This window comes from Falco biarmicus, chromosome 3, assembly GCF_023638135.1.
Source record: "Falco biarmicus isolate bFalBia1 chromosome 3, bFalBia1.pri, whole genome shotgun sequence".
NCBI lineage: Eukaryota > Metazoa > Chordata > Aves > Falconiformes > Falconidae > Falco > Falco biarmicus.
In genome coordinates, this window is record NC_079290.1 from 27,375,572 (window position 1) to 27,390,015 (window position 14,444).

The 14,444-nt window shown below is 34.8% G+C and overlaps 1 protein-coding gene across 45 annotated transcripts in view; it reads right to left on the bottom strand.

Moving 5' to 3' along the window:
- Window positions 1–14,444, bottom strand: part of RIMS2 (regulating synaptic membrane exocytosis 2) — a 484,966-nt gene that overhangs the window by 340,379 nt on the left and 130,143 nt on the right. The window lies entirely within an intron of this gene.

Consider the following 14,444-nt stretch of genomic DNA (forward strand, 5'->3'; position numbering starts at 1 on the left):
CTGAAAAGCTATACCATACGTTACATGAGATAACAGGTTTTTTAGTGCAAACATTTAAATGTAATATCAATTCATGACTGAAGCAAACAGTATACATTCTATACATAACTACGCTGTTAGGTACTGAATACACAGCATCAAGACAATGATTTATCACACAAGCCTGAACAATCACTAAAAGGGATGGCTGCATTATGTATGTACTACATTTCAAAATAAGAAGTCCAGCATCTTTTAAAAGTTTATTGCACAGATTCAGTCATAATGGAACTGAGCAAAATCAATCACTTCTTTGGGTGCTCCATACCTATCTACTTCCAGGAAAACCCACTGTCCTAAGAAGCCTGCATCTCCGGTACACATGCAGTATAGAAAGCCAAAGAGCAAGAAGCAGAATCAGTCATCTAATGGAACACAGTGAGAGATTCTGCAGCATAATATGCATGATGGATACCATTAAATGCACAGAAAATAATTATCCATGACTACAAAACACATTTTTCCTCTTTTCTTTCAATGCTTGTGCCAGAGAGTGACATTACTTAACATTACAGAATATATTCTATCACTGTCAAATTGAAAAATAACAATTAAAAAGATTTTCCTTAAATACCTCATTTTCTATTTACAGCTTTTAACATCTTAGCACTAATTACAAAATCTCCAAATAAACCAACATAAAATGAGGGCCATTATTAAAGCTCTTCCACTGAAAGTGATTTTAATCCCAGAAGATACAGGAATAAGCAACCTTCCAGCTAATTAAAGTGTTGTATTCATGTGCTCAGAAGGGAGTACCCATCCAGGCTTCTTTGGCCAGAAGGATGGCAGCTACAACTCAGATTTTCAAACAAAAAAAGAAATAGTAAAAATTCATCTCCAGGTCCCTCTAAAAGAGATACAGAAGACGCATACCCCTGTTAAATATTAAAAAAAATAAATAAATTATTTTAAAAAGAGAAAATATCCTCTAATCCCAAAATGCATGTGAAAACCTACAAAATACTACACAAAATAGTTTCTAATATCTGTTTTTATACCTACTGTATACTGTGCATTATAGAAACATTTGTATTTGAGAAATGTATTACAATTTGTGGTAAAAAGTACTAGGCTATATGTATGGCAAAGCTGGTAACTGTTGAGATCCTGGAGTAGGGGCCAGTGAGTATTTATGGCTATCTTGCCATAATAATATGAAAACTTAATACTTGGTAATCACCTTGCCTACATTACAGAGAATTCATGTTTGTAATATAATAAAATTTGCCTTTACATTCATTCCATGAAAATGACAACATTTTCTTATCTGCTGCAAGAGAGAATCATCTTGTTACAAATGATTCAAGTTACTGAAATAATTACTAGTCATATGCACCACTTAACAGTTCAGAGACAATGTTGACCATGGAGCTGATACAAGGCCAAAATTCTCCTGTAGTTGCAACCAAGGTCTGAACATTTGACATTCACCTTTCTATGTCTTCCTTTTCAGGTATTTAAAATGGAAGTTATGACATACATTCTTTATTTGTAAAACTGTTCTACTGACAAAATGGGATACATATTTAAAACTTTTTTTTTTTTTTTCATTTAATTCTGGGGTAAGGAAGAAGAGTACTCTGCAGGTATTCATGCAAATAAAACACTTAATATAGAAAAGATAAAAGGATACTTTTAAAGACAAATACTCCATAGTTGCTACTAGCAGAAAAATTCCACTATAATGACAGAGGCGTTGTGCAAATACACATTTTTTGGACATCTGGAATTTTCATCAAGATTGAACTTGCTGTTGATTAGAAATATGTGATTTTTATTTAAATTAAAAAAAAATAGCACAGAAAAATAAAGAGAATTGCTTTTCTTTCCTGACCTTTCTATTGTTCTCCAAGAGACCCTTTGGCCAATAAACAATACTTTTCCATATTTACTATGTGGCCTGTATTATTGTATTGACCCTATAATGCAGACATATTACTAAGCCCTTTTGTTAGTTACTGCCACCTTTTTCAAAATATAATTGTTTGGGCAGAGAAGAGTCAAAGAAACAAAGAAGCCTAGCAAGAAGAGGCTGGAAGGAGGACAAGCAGAGTCAGCTGTGCCCACTGAAGTACGCATCCTTTCAGAACCACGATGGAACTGACAATCAAAAGAAGTCAGTGGAACCACAAAAAAAAATTATTTCCTCTACATTAATATCGTTTCAGAACAAAACAGTACAGGTACTAGTTACCTTATGCCAATCCTGTTAGTGACCTTCAAATGTGTCAGTACTTTTTATATAAAAAAAAATTCTTGTGGTGAAGGGCACAGTGATTTAGTGTCATTTTTAATATTTAGGAAATTATATCCTCAGCATTCCCAGATTAAAAGCCTCACTTAAGAATTCTGAAAAAGACCAGAGTTAATTATTTTGCCTATTTGATATTTAACTTCCTTACACTTGAGATCTCTATTCCTCTTCTTCAGGTCACTCACTCTACACCTCCAATATCCATCTTAGGAAGAAAAAGAGGTCCAATATGCACAGGCTGCTTTTCTAAAACACCCCTAACTGTACTTCAACATGCAGTAGGTAAGCCAAGAAGTACTCAAGCACTTGTGATTCTGACATTTCCTAACATTTGAGGGCCTGATTCAAATAATTTTGATAGTGATTTTTTTATACTTTTGTGTGTGTTTGTATTTGCATATACATGTACATGCTTTTGTTAATTATGGCTTAACAATAATAACAAATTTAATTTCTACATCAGTTTTACAAAGGATTTCATAGACAAGAACACAAAGTGCTTTAAAGATATTGCACAGAATGGGAAAAACAAGTACCAGATAGTCTAAGCAACTACCTGACATGGCTGACAGCCTATTTCAAAATGAAAAGACAAGCTTGTGAAAGCACCATTGGATCCATTAAGCCAGGCTACACTGACATCCATACAGATACCTATTTCTCTAGCCAAGCTGAATCTTAATAAACACCCTCCAGCTACAAGTATTGTGGAAGAAAAGTTATTCTAGAAAGCTCCCAAGTATGTGTTAATGTTTTTTGATTTATATAAAACATTTATATTTGAAATATAAGATTAAACCTCTTTGAATTTGATTCCAGAATTCAGAAAGCTCTTAAAGTAAACCTGTTGTATAAAGAAAGTTAACAATACGTACAAATATGTTATCTCAAACATTACTTATTGGCATTACTCCTGATTTTTGCCAACAGAAAAGTAATTTCACAGACATTTGTAGCTTAAACTAGGTAAAGTCATGCAACCTAATTAAAGTTATACATAACAGTTTATAAATTAAAGATTTTTCTGTGATAAAAGATACTGTCTAGTATAACTTTGGATTGAATTCCATTCTAATTTACTGGCTATTATGAGTATAGTTTGATGGAATCACAGAAGAAAACAGTAGAGATAAGTCACTTGGAGTTTGGGGGTAAAAGTGAGATTTTTTAAATGTACAGAAAGTCAAGCCTCTATTTTTTTCATCTAGACACTAAATAAAATTGGGTAATTAATAGCACATAGATACCTGTAATGCAGTACCATTGTTCTCCAATACGCCCTTACCAAAGCATTTAGCTAAATATTTAGGATTAAAAAGATTTGACTGTTCAAGATTTCTCATTATGAAAACAAAAATATCTGAACAAATGCTAATGGGTAAGTTAACAACAATGGCCTTGCACACTGGATGGTGTTATATTATTACAGTTTATAAGATTACTCATTTTGGCTCAGATTAGCAAACTGATGTCCCAAGGTGGGACATAAATTTAAAGAACAAACAAACTAAATTCACGGGTGGACGTTTTACTGCTGCAAGTGAAATGCAACCATATTTTCTTTTGGGGTAAAGCACTCATTCATTTGTACTTCATCACATCAGTGTTCAAAGGTTCAGTTGCACAAGAGAAGTTTAGCAAGAACTAAGGCAAAATCTACAACTTCAAATTTAATCACATAATAATAGGAGTCACAGAAGCCAGTATCCTAAATATCTATGATAGGAAACAGAGAGAGGGATGTAAATAAGGCCCCAACCCAAAAAGGATAAAAGTACCTAAATCCAGGCTGAAAGGAAGCATCAGTCTCTGCCCAAGAATTGCAATAATGAATCCTCTCCTTGAGCCAGCGCCTGAGCAGTCATTCAAAAAGCACCCTTCTTTTTATTATGGGAAGCCTGGCAGTTAGAACAGTGTCTGGGAACATGGAAAACTGAGTCCCAAGTTTCCTTCAGGCTTCCTCAAATATACCCACAAAGTCCTCATCAACACCCTCTTGATTATTCCAAAGGGAATTTGTCTTTGCTGTTGAGACTGTTCTCTCTCCCGAAAAATAATTAAATATTGAAAGAACTATTTAATTCACTGAGTTAAACATTCATTGAGAATGGAAAAGTGATACTGATTTTATTCCCAGGCAGGTCACAGATCTATGATGGAAGGAACTGAAATTCCAGCTAAGAGACCAAACGTTGTTACAGAAAATATGCACTAACAAAACACAGTAACATAAAAGAAAGTTAATTCATCCTCATGCTCAGCCATCAAATATTGTTTCTTCTTTCTTGCATTTTTACCTCAGTATCTTCCACATCTCCCTGTTTCCTTGCTTCCATTTTTGAGCCATTCTATCCATATTCATATAATTCTTTTGAATGTCCTTATTCATCTTTCTCCCATTTAGCCATTTAATAGTAATCTACACTCTCCTTTTAGCCTAAGCTACAGCTTTTAAACAAGAATATGAGACTTAGAAACCTGGACAGTCTGTTTATCCATTCTTCTGTCCATATTACCATCTATCACCATGTTTAATATGCTTGAGGGGACTGGTTAATTTCATAGGGTATAAATATTAAAATAGTTTAATTCCAGCATGCTGTGTGAAAATTACCATCGTCACAGGAGGAGAAGGACCCAAGTCAGTGGGCGCAGAGGAAGGCTGGCTAGAACTGAGCGGTTACCCATTGACTGGCAGTAGAAAGACAGTTAAGAGTATGGTCAGTAAATAACCACACCGTTGCCATCTTAACTTTGACAAAATTACCATAAGTGATAGGAAAAGGTTCTTAAGTTATTGTGATCCTCCAGCACATCACAGAAGAAACAGGACAGAAAAATGACACCATTATAGGCTGTATTGATTCTGGTGCTCATGGAACCACCTCTCTCTGTTGTATTTAACTCCTTCATTCCTCAGTTTCCATAGGACTTGCTGCTAATGGTATCCCGTGCATAAAGGACGCACCAAAGTTTGTCTCCTGTTCCACCAGCAGTAATACCAAGTAATGAAATAATAATAATTTATCCTTAGAACAAGCTTCACAAAAATCATTAATCATCACAAACCTTGTAAGTACATTATCCATTAAATACTTCAGGAAATGAAGCTTAATTGAGCTGGTTCAGGTTACAGATAAGAAAAATGTCAGTGCTCCAGATAAGAGGTGTGAACCCCAATTCATTCTCTTAATTGTCCTTAGGGTACTAGAACTTTGCTATTCAAAGTGTGTAGTGTGTTGAGCTACTGTTGCCTGTAGCAGCAACTGTTTAGTAGCCTAATTCCAGTGAAATCAGGGATAACACTGCATGCCAATAGACTTTGGATCAAGGCCCAAAAGCGCAGTTCAGCACTACTCCTCTAGCATGTTTCAAATATTGGAACTGCTCTAGTGCCAGTGGAAGCAGTCTGTGCACTGTTCCTCAGTCATGGACTCACCCAGCAAGTACCACAACACTCCAAATGGTTAAGAGGACACTGATTAATCTACTTACATTCAGGATAAAATACAAATATAAGCTGTCAGTTTACATTTTGCAGCTTTACAGGAATCTGGATATTCCCATCTCTGAAAATTCTCGGAACTAATGTCATCAACACAAATGGGGGAAAAAGGCAAGCAAATGTCTATTTCTTAATGAAAGACAAAATTAACCTTGACATATATAGATTCTCAAGAAAGTCAAGGAGTATAGACTACATCAGCCTAAAAGGGAAATTCCAGACCAGCTTTGGACTTTCTAAGCAGGAAAGTGCCAATTGTCCCTAATTAGGTGTGCTGAAGTTCTGTGACGAGACCAAACCTCACATTTCCATGTCACATCATGGTCTAAGTAAATGACAGAAATAATCATGATCCACTGCTCAATACAGCTTTACAACCTTCTAAAAGGCAGCAAGAAAGTTAAACCTGAGATTTTACCTGCATACTTACTAGTTTGGAAAGAATACTTTTTACAAATAAAATATTTGGAAGCTGAGATTTTATCTTATTTTGACCACTTATGGCTTAATTAAATTCTAAATCTATAAAAGGAAAGAATGAGGACTTGTGAAAGTTAAACGCTAGATGACTTCTTATAAATAGCTTCAGTGTTAAAAAAATCTACATTTTTTAAAACCCAGATAACACAATGATAGGTTTGATTTTGCTCCTCATGCAGACACTAGGAAATAAGCCATATGTTCATTTGGGAAATCCTGCTGTTTAGGCCTAGTATGGACACATACAAAAACTGGCACTGACCCTACAAATTGCACATTCCAGGATGAGTAAGATAGAGGAAAAAACCCAAAGAAATTGGACAAGAGAAAATATGAAAACTATCATTTAAAATCCTTTTGTTATTAGTGATGATAGACTATACCACAACAGTAATACTTCTTGAAATGAATCAGTAGATATTCCTCAGAATCAGGTATACCTCCCAGTACAATTATTTTTAAGCTATCTTTAACATAGATAACTTCAACTTATTGGTTAATTTCCTTAGCTGAGTATAGATAATGGCTTTTCAAACCTCTCTGCAGAATTCCCTTTAATATATTAGTTGAAAGGCAATATGGGAAATTTTATTTCAATATCAAAAGTCATAGAATTGTTGAAAATAATTACACAAAATCTTTTATTTTAATTTTTTCTCTTATCTCTGTTCTTCTCACCCTTCTGAATATTACACAAAATATACAACTTACATGGTGAATAAGTTGCATCGTGTAACTTAAAAACATGAAATGGTATAGCACTGAGATTGAGGTTTTTTTCCCAGCAGAGGTGGAATAAAGCATTTTGGATTCTGCTATTTAGACAATAACATTATATGCTACATGACACATTCACAAAAACCTAAGTTTTAAGAACATTGTTGCCTACCTCTGGTTCACGACAAAGCTCCAGTGCCTAGTTTCTGCTTCACTTGCCAGATCTGGGCATTTCTAAATATTCCTTGCTTAGGGAATTCTATGCTTAAAAACTTTAAGATGTTACTGATTTTAGGTAAATTCAGAGGTTAAATTAAGATTGTCTGAATCAGTGTCTGAAATTATTAACAAAGACATCCAGATTCATTCCACTTAAATAAAGATGACTAAGGTGCGTAGTTTATAAGTCTATCCATCTTTTTCTTCCTGTATAATCAACAGTGAAAGATAATTCATGTGACCAAAAATTGCATGAGTGCCCAAAAATAGGTTTAATGAAATGTTCTTATGCTTGTCTAAGTACCTTATTTAGGAGGTATGAATATAACTCTGTGGTTGCATTTCTACTGCTGGATCTGAGAACACTTTCCAGTTTCTGCCTTGGCTGTGGTCTGACACCATGTCAAAAAAAAAAATCCAGGTGTGCACATTCTCTCCCTTTTTCCCACCCATGCATTTTCCAAGCATATACTCCAGGCATTTTATGGATCTGCATGTTTTCTAGCAAAATTCCTATTCATGGTAGATCTCCCATATTAAAAAAGAAGCGCTAAAATCTAGAGTTATGTGGGGTTTGACCCACTGCCCTTACCTAAGACATAATTTATCTAAAAAGCTGCTGGGGCAGAAATTTGACAAACAAGAACCAACCTATTTGTCTAATAAATGTAGAAATTACTTCAACCTGCAAGACCATGATTCTAGTTTGTACTAGAGTAATTCATACATACTGCTAATTTTGTTTCATGTCTGCAAGACTGGCAGGCTTCCTACGGGAGAAACACATCTGTTTTTCTCCACAAATAATGTCTGTAAATTCTGGGTCATAGAATGATCCTATAACTAATTCCCCACTTTCCACAGAGACAGTTTACTGAAATGGCTGTACATCCTAAGCTTTCAGTATATATACATTTGTGCATGTTCATAGAAGTGTTATGAAATATACAAATAGTATTTTTTTAAGTATTAAAGTAATACTATTAAGATGGATGAACTGCGCAATCAGAGTTAAAGGTCTAACTGAGATTTCATCCCCCTGACTAAAGGAATAGCTGCATTACCTGACAGGAACAGAAAGCTGTTACACTCTGGTTGAATAAGCAGAGTACGGATAATACACGTTGATACAGCAGGCTCAATATGCAGTAGATGCTGCACCTTGCACAACGTGTGGTTTAGAAGAGTACATTTCAACCAATTTTACCTTCAGCTGACTCACAATCAATTGGCATTTCTTTGCACCTCATTACAGTACATGAATTCTGCTTTATGCCTCATTAGCAGTTCTGGATGGTTCACCAATGAGATGTGTCGGCTAGTCAAGAAGTGCTGGTTAGAACAGAGATTTGATTGATTTTTGAAACAATGCATTGAAAATTTTATCTGCTACAAAAGAGATTTCATCACTTTCATAAAAAATTATAATTTGTCACCTTTCAAAAAAACAAAGGGTGATTTAAAATATTATTAACAAATTATTATGCATTATTAACAATGTAAAATACTAAAAACAGAAGCTGAAAATACATGCCCTAACAGTTCTCAGATAGCTGTCTTTCCTCTCCACCTCGGGATGATGTATTCAAGGTGAAAGTTGATTCCCTTGGTGCTCACAGGCAGTTCATACATATATCTCTTACTCTCCAAATTACACCAGTTTAAGAGAGGACATGATTAGCACAAAGCAGACAGCAAAAATTAAATCCTACAACAGTCCACTGACGATTACCAACAATGTAAATGCACCCAGCACAGTAATGATTTCAATATACACACTCAGGCAAAGAGATAATGTTCTTTTTGTGAGATACACAGTTATCATCCTCTTTGGATGAGATCCTTCACACAAACACTTCTTTGGGTGAACAGGTTGATCATAAAGCTCCTTATTATTAAAAAAAGTAACAATTACATTGATCTTAAAGTTCATGGTAGTTATACACTGCAGAAATTGGCTCTCATCCCCTGTGAAATTAAGCGTTTCATTAATTTTAGAAATTCCTTTTAGTCACCTGGAAAACATCTTAAGAGATTTATTGCAGTATCTCTGCTTTCAGATGACTGACTTGGACCTTAAAAGGCCTCCAAACTTATATTGGGTGTCAATGTGCCTAGGTGATCTGTGATGGAAACAAAGGCTAATATATGTGTAAACTGGAAGACAGATTGTTCTCCAAATGACAGTAAGATTAAGATTAGCCTTTTCATTTTGTGAAATAGGAGCTAAGAGAACACATCTATGCACTGGATTGTTTATTAATTTCTGCTGTTCAGTACACCGGATAAAAGTTGGAGTCTTCCATATCTTGGGAATTAATTCAAAGAAACTAATTTATCTTCCTTTCATGTCATTATAAGATTAATAGTCTCCTGGGTTGCTCCTATCTTCAACTGATTGGAGTACCAGAAGAACATATTTCTGATGATCACACACCTCTGGAATTCATTTCCTTTGACAATGTCATGGAGCATGGGTTTTAGAAGCATTAAGGCAGTGTAAATATTTTACTTTGGAAAGACTTTATGTTAGTTGAGGAAAGGCAGTGCTGACATTATATTAAAAGCTTTGAAGAGGGTGTTAGGGTTAATTATATAATTGATTGTTATCAGAACAATAAGGCTTCATGACATTTGTTGATATACCACAGTTTGAATTTCCAAATAAATCTCATTTTCAGAGAGCAAGAAATGCTTCCAAAAGAGGTACCTGTATGCCACACAAAGCACAATATTTTAAACACTTGTCTTGAGGGAAATCTCCTGGTTTAATTGGCTTCACTGAGCATAACTCTGAAAATAACGGACAGCTTTTGTGAATACCCACAAATAGGACACAAGCATTGTTATAAATGCTCTTAATTAATTGAAGGTTAGAAGAAGTAAAGTAGGTAGGAATGAATGGTCCTGATCTACTCCAGTGCATTAGTCATTACCGCAATGTAGTCTATCATCATCCAAAACAAGTTTATTGAGGAGAAGTTGAGACAGTACTAGTACCAGCCCTAATACCCAAAGCTCCAGAGTTTGTTTTGAGTGAGTCTCATCTACAAAATATTCCTCCTTTTTTCATTATGGGACATGTCTTCCTCTTTTCCTTCTCACTCTGATTCTCAGGTTCTTTATTTGTCTTGTTTAGAGAAGAATCTATGCATCAAAAAAATATATCTGCCAAGTAGCAATTAAATTATTTTTGCTTTCAACTTTATCCAAAGATCTAATTTCTTTCTTCAGATGTTGATATATATTTTCCAAATGAAAATAAATTCTCCAGTCATTGCATTTACTTGAGCTACAAGACATGGGAAGCACACAAAATATATATTGGTTTTTTAAGAAATGCAAACCCAAGTTAAATTGAATTTCTTTCAAGAATTCCTTTTTGTTCCAATCCCTATTAATAAATGGTACAGGAAGATGAATCATCACATGTCCATTTTAGGAATTAAATGCAATTATCTCAGCATCATGAGAAGGCAAAATTGCTGAACTAACCATTGAGTTGTTGCTTTTTTTATATTCAAGAGATTAGATTGTTGAATTAATTTTGATTCCTCTTCAAGCTTAAATATTTTTCACAGTCCTATCTGAAGCATAAAGATACAACTAAGGCAGGTCAGTCCATTTTTGTCAGCCCAGCACCTCACGCCAGAGTCAAGAACATTTAATTAAAATTAATCTACCTCTGGGAATAAACCTTGGGTTTGTGCACTGATTTGGAACTTTGGAATGCAATGTCCCTCTGAAGCTTTCCAGTTTATTTGGAATCACAAAGAAAATCAGAAGCTTTCTGCTTTAATCTCATCTGCCTTGATGGCTATTTTTTTCCACTTTTTTTTAAGCTATCACCAAGGAAGTCTATTATTTAAAGTCCAGGATTTTCTCAAAGTCGTTACGGAATAAAACCTTTTGCAGCTAAAATGCTTTGCTTTCTATCAAAATATTACCGTAAAAACTGTTGTCCTTGCTGTTTTCTTTTTGCCAAAGAAAAGGTTTTCTGCAGCACAGTTCATGGTTTGTCCTATTATAAGCTGCATAATAAAAACTTAAGTTTGGCAGACAAACTACATCTAGGGACCCATTCAAGCATGTAATATCAGCTGACAAAACAGTGGACCAGAAATTGGGAAAACTGGTTTTGGAGCAACTTAGCCTCCTTCTATTCTATGAAGATGATATACTCACTAAGGTCCCTAATAGCATTTCCAGGAAGCACAGTGCTGCCTGGTGTCATTTTCTGAAACACCAGGGCATGATTACAGGGCACAGTGCTGCACAGCACAGCATATACACATATAAGTTGCATACACACAACCCACTGCCTATCATACATAGATATTACCTTGGGTTTTAAAACTCCACTTTAAGTTAAGAGTCACTGACTTCAGGTCACCTACATTTTCTACTTAACTTGAAATGACATTGTACTGCACTACTTTTCTGGAACAGGTAACTATTACTTTCAAATGTCTATGGCTGTCTTCCTTTTGGTTAGTAAAGAATGCAGTGAAGTCTGTTTTTACTGAAAGCCATAAAATTAAGATTTCTCAAAGCTTGGGAGAGAAGTATCCACTTACTTTACCACAAACCTGAAAAGACACTTATGAATCATTGCAGATTTGTTGGAAATTGAGGAAGAGAGGTGAGCTAGAGCTAGGGGAAAGAAAAAGGACTGGTTTAGAGAATATAAGAATGTCAATCATTAAGTGAAGGAATACTATGTGCATATCTTTCAAAACACTTCCAATATCTACCCAGAATTTGGTAAGAACTCATACCAGTGAGAAAGAGATGATACACAAAAGAAGATGGGCTAATAAAATAAATAAATAACTAGATAAAGACATTCTAGACTAGACAAAGGGACAAACAAGGATTTGGCTTGAAGAAAAGGCAGAAAGAACAATCAAGTTAAAGACAAAGTAGAAAACAAAATGGTATTGCTTAATAATATAATATTTATTTATAAAAATATGATCACCCTGGTCCTATCACATTAATTTCTTAGCTATACTTTTCCTCAGATCTGACTTAATAAAACAGATTGACATTTACTAAAATCATTAAACTTGCCATGTAAAAGATAAATGACAACTAAATTGCACTACAGAAGTGAATGCTTTATCATTTGAGACTTCTAGAAGCACAAAGAAAAAGCCAAAGGAAGAATTTGTACCAGTAACAGTTAGTCATTTTCTTTTTTTATTTTAATTCAGTCTATATAGCTATGGTAAAAAGTATGAAAATAAAAGGCCGTTCATTGAACTGCCTCCTGCAGATTCCAGAACCACTTTGCTGCCAGAAAATACAAGCTTGAGTTAGCAGAGTCCTTTATTAAATGTTAGCCATTTCCCTCAACTGCACTCCACAGATGTAACTTATTCACCTTTATACACTATTTTTTTAAATATGAAATTCAAACAAAATCTGTTATTTATAGTTCTGAAGAGAAATTAGCCTCCAAAGAACAGAGCACAGCTAAGGATTATGAACACACAGTGAGCTCTAACATTGATGTTTGTTCAAGGTCAACAAATCAGCACTTTAAGAAGACATGCTCAACCCAGAAGTATACTGGCCTATTAATTTAAAAAATTAAATTAAAAATGCTACTACCCTCAATTTTTTTCTACTATTGCTTTCTTTTAGGGTCAATTTAGCTAAAAGCAAAACTACATTTAATTCCATAAATGTTAGTTGCAGTTAATATTTAATAAAAAATGTACAATATTCTGATACAGCTGAGATCTGTGTTTACAGATTTAGATTATTAATGGTCTTTTAGCACAGTTAAAGACAGAGCTGTGATATACAGAAGGATAACACTGCAATAGAAGGCCAAACTCTGCTTCAAAGATACCAAAGATCAGCACTGAGTATCAAGACTTCCCTGAGCTCATTCTGCATAAGTGCAAGAAAAGTCAAACACTAAGTGCTAGTTTTCAGTAAGTGGTATGCAACAAATATGCATAATTAAGAAAAAAAACAAGTAATCAGTAACAGTAAGCAAAATACAAACATCATCTTGCAATGCAATTATTTTTGAAAAGGCACTCTACAGTAAATTGTGAAAATGAAATTCCCTAAAACTAACATGAGATTTGTTCGCTTCAGCAAATGATTGCAGCTGAGTTCAGATTGTCACTTAAAGCTGGAATTCAATCTCTTTCTTATGTGTTTAATTAAAACACTCTTTAGTGTTTGAAAAGAAACACAGCCAGTTTAGCCTGTTTATTAAGGTGGTTTAGTTCTGCTACAGTTAGGAAAGTTTCCTCTTCTCTTTCTCTCTTCCCCAAACACATTAGCTTTCTCCCAAAAAAGATCCCAAATTGTATCTACCATTGGTCAGAGGCCCAATGCTACTCAGTACAGTTCCTACAGCTAGACAAAGGCTGGCTTTAAAACAAAAAGTATTCCATTTAATAAAACATCATCATAAAAAAAAAAATGAAGAACACCTAGCTCGTTGATTGTTCTGCTACTTTAGGGAAAATAAAAGGGGAGGGAGGGAGGGAGGAAGGGAAGCAATGCACATCTCAGAAAAAACACACTGAAGTTACAGTGCGGTTGCACATATTCCTGAATGTTGTGTTAACATTGCCATTGTTTACGTGAGTGGGACACCCACAAAACTAACATTAGGAGACAAACAGAATTGTACAAGTAGTTTTGTATCTCAGAAGTCAGACAGTTCTGCAAAGGTAATGGAGAGCAAAAGCTCCCCCTCTTTTCCAGAAGTTAGAACAGAATGGAGATGCTACAACCCATTGCAACCTATTAATGACAGGTAGAAACATAGCATACTTGCTATAGGTAGTCTGGGCTGTTAATAGACAATGTCAGTACCATTCAGGAGCTTCTTACAGAGATTCTGCATTACAGATGGTACCAAACTCCTTACTCATCCCCATAAGTAGGTGTAGCTTAATCCTTGTCATAAGTGTCTAATTATTTCATTAAAACTTATGCACTAAAGTATTTCTGACTTTCTTGGACCCAGGGTACTTCTTTTCAATAATTAAATACTGCATTTTCTCTGGCTCTCTTCCCATAAATTTCTATTCCTTCCCCCGGCCATAGTTATGATTAATTTCCTTTTTATGCCATTCCAGATTGAGATAGCAGATAAGCATAAATTCAGTTTCTACCTGAAAACCGGAATAGCCGTGAAATGTGGGTGCACTTCCCTAAACCTCTGTGCAGAGGAATGAAATAATTAAAAGAGGA